Raw genomic sequence first — 16414 nt, 5'->3', positions numbered from 1 at the left:
TTAAACAGTAGGCTGATGGAAAACATGATTTGGGCACACTTATGTCAATAAAAACTTATGTGTTAGAAGTGCTTATTTTTCTCCATGGACTATAATGGGAGACTGTAGATGTCACACTTCAATGTCTAAAATACACATCCCAAGCTAGGGCAGTTAAATCCACTTTTATGTGGTTAAATAATTCCTGGAGTTTAGTATGAAGTCTTTGTGTCATTACTGTCAGAAACTGAGTAGTGAATAAAACCTAGTGGTATGTACCCACGGAAATTATCTCTATGGAGTTCATGGATGTCCATGAACATACAGAAGTCACACAGAAGCCTGTAGAACATCCATATTTTAATAGGATTTCATCCCCCTTTTTTTTTGTTGCTTGAGCATTAACCCTGAACAAATGCAGTTGAGCACAATCTTACCTGGCTTTTTCTGTCATCATAAGTTGGATTCTTTTCAATGCTTGTCCTTGCAAGCAGTGGGTGGGGAAATGTGTGGGCTGCAGTCTCAATCCAAGTGAGGATGTGACCAAACTGTTGTTTTCCCCCATTCTTTTGCTAGGTTCTCACATGGGATTGGCCTTGTTTTCTATATGTTATACACTAAAATAAAATAAAATGCACACAGTACACTTCATGATGAGCCTGACAAGTTAAATTAAGATGGGGGTATGTGGCTGTGCCAAGGCTGTTATTAGAACATTTGCAATACTGTGTTGCCAGAGCATAATCTTGTTCAAATTTAATACCCAGCAGACCTATCTCTGACAGACCCAATTTTACTAGTGTTTTAGGTTGATTTTTATAGTTGTCCTCATCATCAGGTCTGGTCATAGTTCATTGAGACAAATGTACACAAAGGTTTTTTGGAAAAAAAATCACTCATTATCTATGAAGGGGATGTGAAGAGCCAGAACAATGGAACAAATGTTATTTTAAATACAACAATATTTCAAAAATTTTTTTATGGATCTACATGTTTTTAAGTTACTGAGTGGACAAACACTTGTCCATTAGACTTGAGTAGTTATACCCTGACAAGCACATGTGTAGTTTGTGTGTGTGTCTCTGTATGAAAAATGACACTTTAAACCTGCATACTTTCTGTTTCCATTTTAATGGCCACTCACAACTTTCTCAGGACAACACCTAACTCCCCATTAGCTGACTGCCAGGCTTGTAAATTCACACCAGGCTTTGGTAATGACAGCAAACTCTACCTAGTCCACATTAATGGGTTCTACATTTCAGATTGTGAATTGGAGATGCACCAAATACAGAAGATCTACTAATGGCTCTGGCAGTATAACTACCCACACCTCCAGGGCTTCTAGACTCATGTCAGTCAAAAATAAGCAGTTGGAAAGGCCCAATTCAGAAAGGGAAAAGATTTGATAAACAATTAGATTCTGTTTTACCATTAAGTCCAAACCACTTTGGACTAAATGAACAGTTTATTCTAAAATTAGGACTCAAAACTCCTAGAGCCTTAAGGTGTTTTGACTATCCCAAGAATAGATTATCTTTCTATATTCTGTTCTGAGCATTACAGTAAAACAAATATTTGGATTTGGACACCAAAACCATCACTAAAGCATATTTGCGGTAAAGGTCAGAGTGTATCAGATTTGTCTCCTTCAAATAATTAAAAATGTAATTTGGGACAGACATTTGACCATTCTCTGCTTGTTGTAAGAAACGAGTGTCTACTGTAACACCTTGAACATTCTGCATTCTCATGTGTAAAACTAAACATAAAATCAGTCACCTGCTAAAAGGTTTTGGAGACTGGTAAAACTGGGGAAGAAAAAGTGTAGAAAGGCAAGGACAAAGACTGAACTCACTTAAGTAGATGGTACAGAGAAATTTACATAAGGAAAACAATATCACTGCTCTAAAATCTCCTTCCAGAATAAGTAAAAACCAAAGTTATCCTCCAGTTTTTCAACAATTTTATAACCACAGAGCAGCATAAATTTCAGATAAACATAGTAACATTCAGATACTCTACAAAAAAACTTGGACACTGTATCTGGGGGAAAAACAGAATATCTGAGTCCTAACTATTTCTACTTATATTTAACCAAATTTGTTTTCCGTTTAAGAAGTACGTCCTGCTGCTGCTAGACAAAAAAGAAAAACTGTACCTCATACTAAGAATCAGGACATATTTACAAAAAATTCAGGTCTATGAGGCATGAGTAGTTATGAAAGAATTCATTATAATTTCTTTTCTGTTGTAAACCTTTGTGGTCAGAAAGGATCTCTGTAGAAACCAGAGGAATTTTACAAAAACCAGACACTTCTATTTCCCTAATGTCCCACTCTTCATCATGCCAAGAGGCTTTAAAAATATTGCTTAAAATAACACTCTGTTTATTTCACCCTGACAAAAATGTGCCAACTGTTTTCTCCTCTAAAAAGATTAGTGAAAGCTGTAGGTTGGAATCAGTAGAGACATCTGTAGCAATTTGCTTGGATGAAATACTGTGCAGTTTTCCTTTTATGTTCTTCTCTCCCTTTATCCTTGTCTCTCCCTCTCACTTTCAGAAAGGTAGTCCTGCACATAAGCTTTACTAAGAAATATCTGTATATTAGCAGAGGTAAGAGGCAGTTACTGTAAATCGTGTTTCTACCAATTATGCTATTGATATATATGCTATCAGTGTATTTTGGCTAATTATCTAAACTGTCACAGCTGGAAACCTTCAGATCCTGGACACTCACCACACTGCAGTAACATATACACATATACACAAAATACATGTACACACACATGCACATACATGTATATATTCTCATATATATGCTGAAAATGAGGGCCAGGGCTCATACATTCTATAAGGTCTTTTTACAGATCATAAATCAATTTATTATGAGCCTTTCTGCTTCAATCTTAGGAAATGGAGCCAAACGTTTTTTAACATAATATGATGTGACTTAAGCCAAACATGAAAAAACATAAAAAGAATGTTCAGCTGGGGGAGAATTCATGAGGACCAAACAAGAAGAGCTTTCATAAATCTACTTGCATGTGTTAAGATGAAGGCAACAAATTAAAGATCTGTTCTCGTGTAACAAGGCAATATTTTGCACATGCAAACATGGCATAGCTTCATTGTTAAATGATGATATTAAGAGGAAGAAGTAAACAGCACAAAAAATAAACATATCCCAGAGATGATGAATGTAACCACAGTGAGCTAGAAATAATCATGGGATAATGCTTGTGCGCTGGCCTCTATCGTGAAATGTACAGAACTTGCTTCACTCTGCTGAAGTAAGCTGGAAAGGGAAGGGTTAGTGAAGGTTCTGCAATAAGCAGAGAGAGATGAAGAGCAGTAGCAGTGAGTTGCCAAGTGTGAGCATAAACAAGCCACCTTTTCCTGCAGTACCAAAACCATTCGCTTCAAAACAGGGAAAATGATTGATAAGCACTTTAAATGTTGAATGAAAAAAAAAAACCCCAAGGTTAAAGAACTGAAGTGATTTTCTCAAGCCTGCCAATAAATCAGGTAGTAGAATCTGGAGCTCCTTACTGCTAGATTTACATTTAAAGTCCTCAAAAATAACATGGAAAAAACCTGGAAATATTGAGCTTATGCTCAAAGTGACGAAAACTTCGGTTATTCAATGCCAAGTCCAAAAGGTTTGATTTTTCAGATGAACTGATCACTGCTTTTTTTACTTACATAGTCTGTCTGAAGGTGAACATGTGAAAACAGCAAACACTCACAAAGCTATTGATTCTTCTCTCTTTACATTTACTCAATTCTTAATAGTGATAATGTTTATCAACTTTCAAAGAAAGGTTTCTAATATGTGGAAAGCAGGTTAAAGTACATTTTCAGTGAGGCCAGTACATATATAATGGCAAATACTGGGTGAGACCTTGAAACCTTCTTGAGGAAGAATCTGAACAAACAGTTGCAGAATGTTTTCCAGAGATTGTTTCTCATGGTGTGAAATGCAAAAAGTTGTTGAAATCTATATATTATTCTATTTATTTTACAGACAGTTTATGACTTGGAGGAAAATGTTAAGAGTAATAAAAAATAGTAAATTTGTTTAGAGACAACAGTGAGTGGAAGATGATGATGCTTAACAAGGAATGACTGTCTTTAGATCAGTACCTTCTCTTGCCTTTTGAATATCAACAACCAATCTGTAACCCTCAGTAAGACACAGATATATCTTTCTGCATCTTATTTACCTCTTGCAATAAGTGCAGCCTGCTTGTGTGCCTGCTGTCACAGTGCAGAGGGACAAGAAAAGTAGCTGGAATGGGGAGTATACCTGTGTACTGAAATATTTTAGTCGTCATTTCTTTAGGCCACCCTGGCTACAAGACTGCTGTTTGAGATATAATGGAAAATTTTGGAAATATTTATAGGGGAAGAGGTCTTACTCACAAAGTGAGGATAATGAAGAAAAGGGGCAGCAACTCACATGAAAGCTTTTAAAAGTACATTGAAATAATAGGTCCAGAAAATAGATTGTTTGACTGACTTAATATTGTGTAGATTATATTTTGTATATTTGACTTTTAATGTTTGATTTAAGAAGAAAAAAAGAGTTAAATTCCCATTGCTTAGTGTTCAGATCCTACTGATTGCAATGAATTAAAACCACTGGGTTTAGGTTAAACATGTATAGCATGCCTTATTTATGGGCAGAAGACTAAGATCCAGCATTTTTAGATGACTTAACTCACACTTAAGGAGTAGTTGCAGAATTATTTCTAAGCAGCACTTTCAGGTTAAGAAGGTAAAGAATCTCTTTTTGTATGTGTGCTTATGTCAAAGTTCTCTCAGCTGCTTCCGCAGTTCTCAAAGTAGATCTGGCTTTAGAGAAAACAAAAGGATAACTGTAAAAAAGAAGAAGAGCATTCATGAGCATTTATGTTTCAAAGTAATGTCCTTAATGGATGTTGACAGCTATTTTGTGGTTGTGTGCAATACGAATATGATTCATTTACCAAATAAGACGGCTTTGTGATGAATTCTGGTAGCGTTCCTGAATTAAATCTCATTGGCAGGCAGTCCCAAGTGGTGTTCCCCAGGGCTCAGCATTGGGGACAGTTCTGTTTAGTATCTTTATCAATGATCTTCATGAGGGGATCGAGTGCACCCTCAGTAAGTTTGCAGATGACACCCAGTTGGGTGGAACTGTCGATCTGCTGAAGGGAAGGAAGGCCCTACAGAGGGATCTGGACAGGCTGGATTGATGAGCCGAGGCCAGTTGTATGAGGTTCACCAAGGGTAAGTGCTGGGCCCTGCACTTGGGTCACAACAACCCCATGCAATGCTACAGGCTTGGGGAAGAGTGGCTGGAGAGATGCCTGGAGGAAAAGGACCTGGGGGTGTTGGTTGACAGCTGTCTGAACATGAGCCAGCAGTGTGCTCAGGTGGCCAAGAAGGCCAATGGCATCCTGGCTTGTATCAGGAATAGTGTGGCCAGCAGGAGCAGGGAGGTGATCGTGCCCCTGTACTCGGCACTGGTGAGGCCACACCTTGAGTACTGTGTTCAGTTTTGGGCCCCTCAGTACAAGAAGGGCATTGAGTTGCTGGAGCGTGTCCAGAGAAGGGCAACGATGCTGGTGAAGGGTCTGGAGAGTAGGTCTTATGAGGAGGGTCTGAGGGAACGGAGGTTGTTTAGCCTGAAGTAAAGGAGGCTGAGGGGAGACCTTGTCCTCTACAACTACCTGAAAGGAAGTTGTAGCGAGGTGGGTGTTGGTCTCTTCTCCCAAGCAGCAAGCAATAGGACAAGAGGAGATGACCTCAAGTTGTGCCAGGGGAGGTTTAGATTGGATATTAGGAAGAATTTCTTTACTGAAATAGTGGTCAAGCACTGGAACAGGCTGCCCAGGGAAGTGGTTGAGTCACCATCCCTGGAGATATTTAAAAGAAGGGTAGATGTGGTGCTTAGGGACATGGTTTAGTGGTGGACTTGGCATTGCTAGGCTTACGGTTGGATTTGATGATCTTAATGGTCTTTCCAACCTAAACAATTCTATGATTCTATGATTTCTTCAAGTCATAATCTTTCCAGTGTTCTAGGTTTAGTTTTGGATCCACAGATTTTAAAAAATCATATTTACCACAGCAAATTGGAGGAGAGTACAAATAATCTGCACTTCGTCCCTTCTGGCTCTAGAAAAGTTTTTTAAATGATTAAAAATACACTCCCTGTCTCCTCTGCTTCCGTGTTCAAGACTCCTATCTACATTCTCACACGTGTTATCAGTCACTCCACATCCATCTTAATAGAGTCAAACTTCACTCTCTTGCCTTTCAGCACCATGCATACTCTACATATTCCTGTAGGTCATCAACTTACCTAACTATCTTGAGCTTAAAACCTTCAGCTGAAATACACTTAATTGAACAATGGCCTTATCAAACAAAGCCAGGCACAATCTGTTAAAATAGTTCTCTTTTTATAAGAAAACAATAAATGGTGTCAGAGTTGCATATATTATTTGAAACAGTCAGTTGAGATGATACCTTTCTAGCTCCAGAGGAGCTTTCTAAAAGTAGTGTTCTTGTCCCCTTCTTCAATATGTCTGAACTGATTTAAACATAACATTGTGCCTGAAACATTTCAGAAACTGAGGCCTCTTGTGTAAAGTGGTGTTCTTTTAATTGCATTGTTCGCATCATGCTGTTACCAGCAACAGTGACTGATGACATGCTTGAAAGGCAAATCTTTATTAAAACAGGTTTGAGAGAGTCCAAACATCTGAAAATGTCTTTTTTTTTTTAAATTTTGAGATGCCGTCAGAATATCCCCATGATCCTGCAAATGTTCCACTGTTTAGGCTACAAAAGGAAGGGCATCTTCTAGTGCATCCTTTTTTGTATTATTCCTTGGATGAACAGTCCCAGACAGACTTGGTTTTGGATGAGTGAATGCTCCTTTAAACAAATGGTATCAGATGTGCAGGCACCAGCTTGATCCCAAGATCTTATTTGCTGTAATCCCAAGATTCAACTTGCCTCAAAAATAAAACCTACGATCCAGAGCAAACTCTTTGCTTTATAAAAGCAGCAGCTGTTTGTTTGCCCACACCTTCCATGGGCTATTTGGGCCACCCAGCTGTAACAGTCACAAATCAAAATGGAACTCCCATCATGCTGTTAAACACTCCCCAAAGATAAGAGCAACAGGCCTGTAACATCGATTATCTCACCAGTAAGAATCAGCAATGGGGTTTCACAGTATCTTGTTCTTCTGACAGTTTGTGTTAAAATAAAGCAGGTTACAGGACAAAGAAATTCAAATGCTAAAAAATAGTCAAATCTGTGTGGCTGTTGTGCATAAAAGCAGCGTAGATGTGACTATAGCAAACTCAAACTAAACTTATTCTAAGACTGGTTAATGACATAGCAAATGAATTTAGTTTTGCTGATAGGCTTCTACTTCAATAGCAGGGAAATCACTGAACTGTTGTTGGGGAGATTTAGGCTACACATGAATTTGTTTTGTGTTCCCACAACTGCTTTTGGGAAAAGGAGAATATCTCTGCTCCTTCCCCATGAATTAGAAGTACTTCCCCCAGTCCTTTTCACTGGAATGTTGTAAGTTAAATCAATCAATTTAATTTACTGGAGAACCAAGCAGGAATGTCAAGAAAAGAGCTTAAATGGGTGGGCTAATTAACACAACTTGCACATCCTTTCATTAGGCGATTCATGAGTCTCTAATACACCTGGAAAAGCCTTTCCAAAAAAGGATTCATTTAGCCCTTCTCCCTGCCATCTACCTGCTTACTCTCTTGCTATGTATCATGACCAATATTCCAGAACTCAGTGTGAGTCTCAGCTGGGGGTCTAAATTGCAGTCATCTTAGCTTATGTTTCTTGGATCAATGGGCTGGATATTGGCAAGGAATTCATAAGGCTGCTGTGAAAAACATACACTATATTTCTGCCTTATTTAAAGGCATTTAGAGACAGAAACACCAAAGTGAGGGAATGCTCTGTGGGTCTGCCTTTTCTTGCCTTTTTCATCATGTATACTGCATGCATTGTCACATGTGCTGAGAACAGACATATTCACTGTGTCGGTAGTAATAGTCCACATTATTATTGTAGGACGTGATGCACAAATTTCAGATTATTTGGGCAGTAATATAGTGAGTATTGCTTCTTTTTTTACTACGTTTTATAGCCAGCCTTCCTTCCTTCCTTCCTGCCTTCCTTCCTTCCTTTCTTTCTTTCTTCCTTCCTTCCTTTCTTTCTTTCTTTCTTTCTTTCTTTCTTTCTTTCTTTCTTTCTTTCTTTCTTTCTTTCTTTCTTTTCTTTCTTTCTTTCTTTCTTTCTTTCTTTCTTTCTTTCTTTCTTTCTTTCTTTCTTTCTTTCTTTCTTTCTTTCTTTCTTTCTTTCTTTCTTTCTTTCTTTCTCTTTCTTTCTTTCTTCCTTCCTTTCTTCCTTTCTTTCTTCCTTCCTTCCTTTCTTTCTTCCTTTCTTTCTTTCTTTCTTTCTTTCTTTCTTCCTTCCTTCCTTCCTTCCTTTCTTCCTTCCTTTCTTTCTTCCTTCCTTTCTTTCTCTTTCTTTCTTACTTTCTTCCTTCCTTCCTTTCTTTCTTTCTTTCTTTCTTTCTTTCTTTCTTTCTTTCTTTCTTTCTTCCTTCCTTTCTTTCTTCCTTCCTTTCTTTCTTCCTTCCTTCCTTTCTTTCTTTCTTCCTTCCTTTCTTTCTTCCTTCCTTCCTTTCTTTCTTTCTTTCTTTCTTTCTTTCTTTCTTTCTTTCTTTCTTTCTTTCTTTCTTTCTTTCTTTCTTTCTTTCTTTCTTTCTTTCTTTCTTTCTTTCTTTCTTTCTTTCTTTCTTTCTTTCTTTCTTCCTTCCTTCCTTCCTTCCTTCCTTCCTTCCTTCCTTCCTTCCTTCCTTCCTTCCTTCCTTTCCTTCCTTCCTTTCTTTTCTTTCTTTCTTAATATTGTTATCCAGTAGTAACAGAAGCATCCAACAGTATCCTGTAGTGTACAGCAGGACTAGCAATAGCTAATACTGTGTATGCAGGAAGTTATACATTCACCAGTATTACAAGAAAAATGATTAAGAGACTAATCCTTTCCTTTCCACTTTTCTAGATGAGTATAAACTCATGATGAAGAAAGGTTAGAAAATTAGTATTGCATGTTCTGTTTTAACTTTTCTTTGATGAAAATAAAAAGGTCAAATAAATAAAGCAAAAGTAATTTCTAGCTTTTCTCATGATGTGGACAAACTAGAAAATAGTATTTTTGATGTGCCTAAGGTTCAGAAAACAGAAGGCAAATAAAAAGAAGCCAAACATTTTCATTAGAGGAAGGATTCCTTTCTGGGAATTTTTTGAATTCTCAACATTCCTAGTGATGCTTCAAAATAGTAATTGATGCCAAAACACTCATTTTAACTGCAATTTGAAGAATTTATTGTACATGCCAGAATGCCTAAATTGCAAGGTTCTGTCCTACCTGGAAGAGTTTGCTTCTACCTGTCTTCAGTTTAGCAGGGTAAAAGGTCCTTTGAGTTATAATGTCATGTAACCAGTTAACAATCTATTAATAAGAGAATAATAATGATGCCAAATGGATTGTGACATTTCTTAGAAACACTATTCATTCTTCACATTTTCTTCTTTAATGTCTGAAAGATTTTCCTTTCAAATAATTACTTGTTGCCAGTCGTGAGTGTGGTTTTAAGTGACACCTTTGGCTGGTCTCCGGTTTCATTCACAGTCTTTTCCAGCTGGTACACTTTCCCTTTCCACTCTTGTGTGTGTAGCTCTAGTAAAATTTCTTCTAAAAGAAGACAACTTGACACTGCAGATCTGGCTAGAGGCCTGCTGTCCAGGCTTTCTATGCATTTGTTCTCACTTGTCAGAGTGATTCTTCCCATCCACGTTCAAACTCTCAGCAATCTACATGGCCTCCTATGTCACAGGTCAATGTTCCCAGGCATGGTTACAAGAATCATACATAAAGAACAACCTTCCCTAGTTTTTATTAAATAAGATGATAGCAGCACAATCTTTTTTTTTTTTTTTCCCCCTGGGAGGATTTAATAAACTTCCTATCAGTGTTTCTAAGTCTGCATAACACTAGACAGCCGTGTGGCTCTCCACTTGCAATGTGATTTTGAAGGCAGGCTCTGGAAAGTTGATAACATATTTCACGACCTTCGTGTCTGGAAGCAGTTTCCCCTGATTGAAGTCATATAAGTTCAGCTAAGTTGGAGTGTGTTGTAAATATTTATCTGACAGTCTGACATATAAAGTTGTTCTGAAATTACAAAGTACATTCCTGTCTTTCATGTATTATGACCACTTTTTTCAATACACTTGTGAGCGATATTATTTAGAGAACCTTCTATAAGTGACTTATCATTGCTTGTTAAAGTTCTCACACTCTGTTGTACGGTCATTTTTTTAGGATGGTAGCTCTTGAGTTGTATCACTTCCCTATCTTTTAAAACATAAATGTGAGATTATTTCAGAAGTGCAACAAGAATTTATGCAATGAGGTAAGCATTGTTGGCACATTTAATTTTAAAATCTGATTTTGTGGCACTTATTTCCACGTAGGGCTCCAGATGCTTTCTATTGCTGGCAAATCTATGGTGTTGACAACTTGTCGTTTGTCATTACCTATCAAATAATTATATATAAAGTAATACTTCTGTGTAGAAATTCTCTCCCAGAGACAGAATTAATTCAGCTCCAAGCTCTACTGTATTTTCTTGGTTTTTTGTTTTTTGGTTTTTTTTACTTATATTCTAAAATCAATTTTGTGCTGTGCAAGCTGCTGCATCTGAAATGTGCATTTTTTTCTTTACAGACATATAAGACTGACTCAATAAAGTAGTGTTAGGATGAACTGTGCACTGCTGCTGAGCTCTTGGAGTCCTTTCAAGTCTAAACATAGTTTTGTTTCTAAGTGTGTTTTGCAAGGCTTCTTAGTGTGCTTAAATGTGAGCTGTTTCTCTAAGTTTGTGAATAGCTTTCATGGGAGGAGGGAGGAAGGGAACTGAGGTTACAAATCATCTAATTTCACCAAAAATTTCTAATTTGTACCTGTTTCAGTTTGAACAGCCAGTGATGGGTTGAAAAAGCTGCAGAACAGCTTCCCTGACACCTTGTTTTCCAAGGCCAGAAGCCATTAGAGTCCCTCAAACTCCACATTACAAAGCCTTGTCACCGACATCTATTGGGACGCAGTTACTGACTGTGATGTGCAGTTCGTCTGAATATTGTAACTGGGGATAGTTTACCCTTCTAATAACTAATGCCAGGAACAACCCCCTGGCTTATGTATATATGAAAAATGTTGACTCATAGTAACGGGTGTCATGGTTAAAGTCCAGCTGGCAACCAAGCCCCACACAGCCGCTCGCTCACTCCTCCCAGGGGAGATGGGGAGAGAACTGGAAGAGTAAAAGTGAGAAAACTCATAGGTTGACATAAAGACATTTTAACAGTTTAATAGGTAAAATAAAAGCCACATGAACAAACAAAACAAAACAAAGAATTAATTCACTACTTCCCATGGGCAGGCAGGTGCTCAGCCATCTCCAGGACAGCAGGGCTCCATCACGTATAATGGTTACTTGGGAAGACAAACGCCATCACTCTGAACCACCCCCCCTTCCTTCTTCTTTTTCCCCCAGCTTGATGCTAGAGCATGATGTCATATGGTGTGGAATATCCCTTGGGTCAGTTGGGGTCTGTTGTCCCTGCTGGGCCCCCTCACAGCTTCTTGTGCACCCCAAGCCCACTCGCTGGTGGGACAGTGTGAGATGCAGAAAAGGCCTTGACTGTGTAAGCCCTGCTCAGCAGTAGCAAAAACATTTCAGTATTGTCAACACTGTTTTCAGCACAAATCCAAACCATAGCCCCATACTAGCCACTGTGAAGCAAATTAACTTTATCCCACCCAAAATCAGCACAATGGGTTAAGGTTTTGTTCTCGTTTGGTGGTGGTTTTTTTTTTATTGTTGATTTTTTTTAAAAAAAGAATTTAAATGACATAAAAGCCAGTAATTACTCTTAGAAGCCTACCTTGGGATGAACTGAAAACATTGCTTCTCTTTCAATCCTGACTGACATCAAAATATAAACTATTCTGGAAACTTTGGAATAGAGTATTAACATGTAAAATACCTGCCACTTACTTTAAAGCATGAAATTTAGTTCTTAATGCAGATGTGTACTGAAGAAACATGATGCACAAGGAAAAATTTCATCATTAATTTGCAAAAAAACCCAACCCAACAATAATTCTGTGTAACTGGAGCATAAATTCTCACATTACAAGTTAAAGACTAATTAAAATGTGGTCAAATAGTTCTAAGACAATTTAAGGCTTATGTTTCTGGAGAAAACAAACTAATTGGTTGTCTTATGGTAACTCTGTGTGCAGAAAAATGAGGACTTTTCTTTGGTCCTTTGCTATTTGGCTGAGAGGGAACCAAATAGCTGCAGAAATAAACTAGTTTGCTAACAACTATTTGGACCAACTGAACAGAAAATCACTTTCTGCAGCTTGTGATAGTTGGGCAGACTGATAGCTGATCCCAAAACCTACAGAGAGTATGAAAACAATGGGGGGGGGTGGGGGGGGGGGGTGGGAATTATTTTCTTGTTCTATTTAACAGCAGCAAAATAGGCACTTCTGAGGTAATGATATTAGTATCATGATATTCAATATTCCAGACTGATGTACGATAGTGTCATTTGATGTTTTATACTCTATATTGCAGGGCTTTGTTATTCCGGATTTTTAGGCATGCAAAAAAACCCACCTGCTGATACATATGTAAATAGATCATTTTTGACTGTTTAAGAGAGATTGTCTTTGAGAGGATGCAAGGTTCAATAAAGAATCTGGCTGTCTCCCTAGCTGACTTCAGTCTTTTGGGAAATTCACAAGAAAAAAATGTTTTGATTTAAAAAATATATTCTTCTAACTATTTACGCATTTAATTTCTAAAACTTAAATGAAAATTGTTCCTTTTCCAAGATTGGTACAAATTATATATTTTATCTTATTTTGGATCCAAGTTCAGTAAAGCACTTGAGTCTTTACGAAAGCACGACTTCAGGAATATCACTGCTAAAAACACCAAACTCTTAAACAGAAAACAATACGTGTAATGATTTGTTGCTATGTCTTCATAAAAAGCTGTGCATTGTCAGGGTGATCACTCACCCATGCCTGATTCTGCAAAGGGAATGCCAGTAGTGACATGTTTCTCCATCCAGGGTTTTTGTGCTTCTGTGGGGCAAAACGTACTTGATCAACTTATTTGCATTGGAAGAAACTGTGTGTGTGTGTAAGAGACGGCCATTTGATCCAAACAAGGTCAAACCATCGGTATGACCCAGCTGAACATCTGGTCTCATATGAATAAGAGTTGAAAATTCACCCTCTAACATATACCTTAAAGGAATTCAACACAATATTGATTCAGTATGTTGTGGAAGTTTCACTTTTCGTTAAGGTGTCATTCAATGACATGAATATAATCACATTAGCAAGACCACAAAGTGCTTAAATTGGAATGATTTGTATTGACTTGATAGCAAACAGACATGAGATATAATTACAGATATGTGTAAGGAAGACTTCTCAGGAAATAGTTAAATGTTAAAACTGAAGATTAAAAACTAGGAGCTTCATGTTCTGTTCTTGGCATTGTCACAGTGTTGATATGGGATGTTTGGCCAGCCACTAAACGTCCCTACACTTCTCCTGCACCTTTCATTACCAAGTTACACTGAGGTTTTCTCTTATAGGGTTTATAAAGTGTTTTGCAACTCTCAAGAGGGAAAATGAGCAATACGAGTATAAATTTATAAGGTTATTACTGTATTTAGTAATTCTACCCATTTATTTCAACCAATGAAAAGCCTTACGGCATCACACCATATATTTTTAGCTGAGGTAGTAGATACCATATGACAGGCAGAATGTGTTTGTTGCTGTGGTTCATACCTATTTCACTGAAAATATCTCATGCTGTTTTTTGTGAAAAGCAGATTATGGACAAGATAGAACCAGTTTCATCTAAATGGTTTAATTCTGTGTTCCAAAACCTAAGTTTTTCATACAGTGGTGGGGAAGACTAATGCAATAGATGGATTTCTTTAGTAGTGTTACACCACCACTACAGTATTAACAGTATTTCAGTTTATCACTTCGCAGAAGTGTAACACAGAAGGTACATCCAATACATATACACTTCTTTTGCATTCGAATGTATTTACACTACTATGGAATTATTTTATTTAATTTAAGTAGTCACTGAAGTACAAATATTTTTCCTAGGCAGAGTAAGATTTGTGTGCGATTCATTACAGGAAGAGTGTTTAACAGTAAAACATCTTTGTTTCCCGCACTTAGGTCCCTGCACTTTGTCTGGTGCTAAGATTTCAAGCCTTTGGCACCCTCTTCAATGCAAGTGTAATCCTTCCTGGATCATTCTCCTTTAAAATTAGGTAATTCACGTTAATTATACAGGTTTTCTACTGCTTAAGGCAAAATTTTAGCATTTTTATTCCAACTAGTCTTTTAGTTAAATAATTATACTGTTAAAGCTGAGGTTACAAACAATGCTTAAACAAAGGTATCGAGCTGAGTACTCAAGAAAGCAACCAAATCAATGTTTTATCTACATTTCACATGTGATAAATACTTGAATATCCATCTCTATTCCAAGAGAATTTGAGTTCATGTAACATTGCAGACACACAGAAATACATCTTACCTTAGTGTATGCTTCTCCTCTATTGCCATTTGCTGTGCCTGCTTTTACTCTTTAGTTATTGTGTTAGGATGTCCTTGTTGAACACTTTTGTCACACATCAGTGATGGTATGCATGCAGCACAAAATTACCTTATTCTTAAAGGGGAAAAGAAAAAAAAAAGAGACAGAATCATTTATTAAGTTTAAACCTTGAAACCTCTTTATATTAGTAACAGGAGAGGGTAAAACTTACCTCAGAGATTATGCTGCTGTTTTTAAATATGTGATCCAGAGGTTCCTTATGTCAGTAGCACTCCTGCAAACTATAAGCTCCGCTTGCCCTGAACAAACTTCTTTCATCTTTCATAACAAATGCAGCCAGCATTAAATACAGCAATGTATTTGTATTACTCCATTGGAAGGAAGGCTACTGTTCCTATCATTTTAATTCTGTAGATATTCTAAGCTACCTGTTATTTCTATTCCAGTAAATACTTCCTGATACAAAATGCCCTTCACAGAGTTTTAGTAAAAATAAATAACACCTTCAAGATTTTATGTAAATTCACTAATATTTTATTAATGTCTCTGATCCTCAGCACTGGAGGGAAAGACAAGAAGAGGGACTGTATGGTGATCTTCAGTTCTCTTAATCCTTTTAAGCCATATTCCATCTTAAAATCAACAGTCTTTTTACATTTTGAAATGTCAGAGATATGAGATTTGTAGCAATGCGGGTGTGGACTCAGTTTCAGTAGTAGAAAACATAATCTATTTTACCTCTGTACTTTCTGAGAACGTGTCCCAGCTGGATTTTGGCAGCATTAAAGATATCCATCACTACTAACTATGCTTGTCTTGAAACAACAGACTGATCTGCCTATTTTAGAAGTTTTGATTTAAACATTTCCACTTCATCACCACACTTGAGAGTCCACACATGGAGTCACACAGGTACTCCCAGAGATGAGCTGTATAATCTGATTAGTGCCCCAAGCTGACGGAGGTGGTCATGGTTGTGTGTCTCTCCACGAGCATCTCAGGAGGGCTGGCCTGAGCAGGTTTTGCCAGATACAGGAATGTTGCTGTGAACCTCACAATTATTACTCAAAAAAATTACAGACTCTGTCACCCAAAATATAGTAATTTACTTCTGATGAGTGACGCTTTGGTAGCGAACTGTGCATACTCTATTTTGCTTTACTGTGATGATGGTATGTCCCCTCTAATGGCCTTTTCCTTGTTTTCAAGGAGCTTACAGGTATGCTTCCCTCTAGACACCTGAAGTGCAGCTGTAAGCTAGACAGACATATGCATGCGATTAATCAATGGATGATGAGAAATCAGTGCCCCATTTTCATTATTTTATGGTGATTAAAATTTCCTAGTTATTCATGCAAAGAATGACTTTGACGTGTGTTCAAAATTCGACATCTGGATAGCAATGGGGGTAGCTTAGTGGGGCCGAGTTTTTTTAGGGGAACTTTTTAAAAAAAATCTTCTTTTTACAGAAAACGAAAACTGGGGCTATCCTTTACAACAACAGAGGGCTGTGGAATCAGACTGTCACAATGGTTGGTTCTATCAGTTCCGCCAAAAATAACTTTGAGGGCTAAAAGAATTAAAATGTTAACTTACCCAAAGAAAGAAAAATAATCTGCTGCTTCTACAAACAGCCTTTCACTGTCTCTACAGCT

The 16414-nt window shown here is 37.4% G+C and overlaps 1 pseudogene; it reads left to right on the top strand.

Moving 5' to 3' along the window:
- The first annotated feature begins 5289 nt into the window (after positions 1-5289).
- LOC142053972 (uncharacterized) lies at positions 5290-5934 on the top strand (annotated as a pseudogene).
- Positions 5935-16414: the final 10480 nt, after the last annotated feature.

The sequence above is a fragment of the Phalacrocorax aristotelis genome, chromosome 2 (assembly GCF_949628215.1).
Source record: "Phalacrocorax aristotelis chromosome 2, bGulAri2.1, whole genome shotgun sequence".
In the NCBI taxonomy this organism is placed as follows: Eukaryota; Metazoa; Chordata; class Aves; order Suliformes; family Phalacrocoracidae; genus Phalacrocorax; species Phalacrocorax aristotelis.
This window is presented reverse-complemented; position numbering and strand designations above follow the sequence as displayed.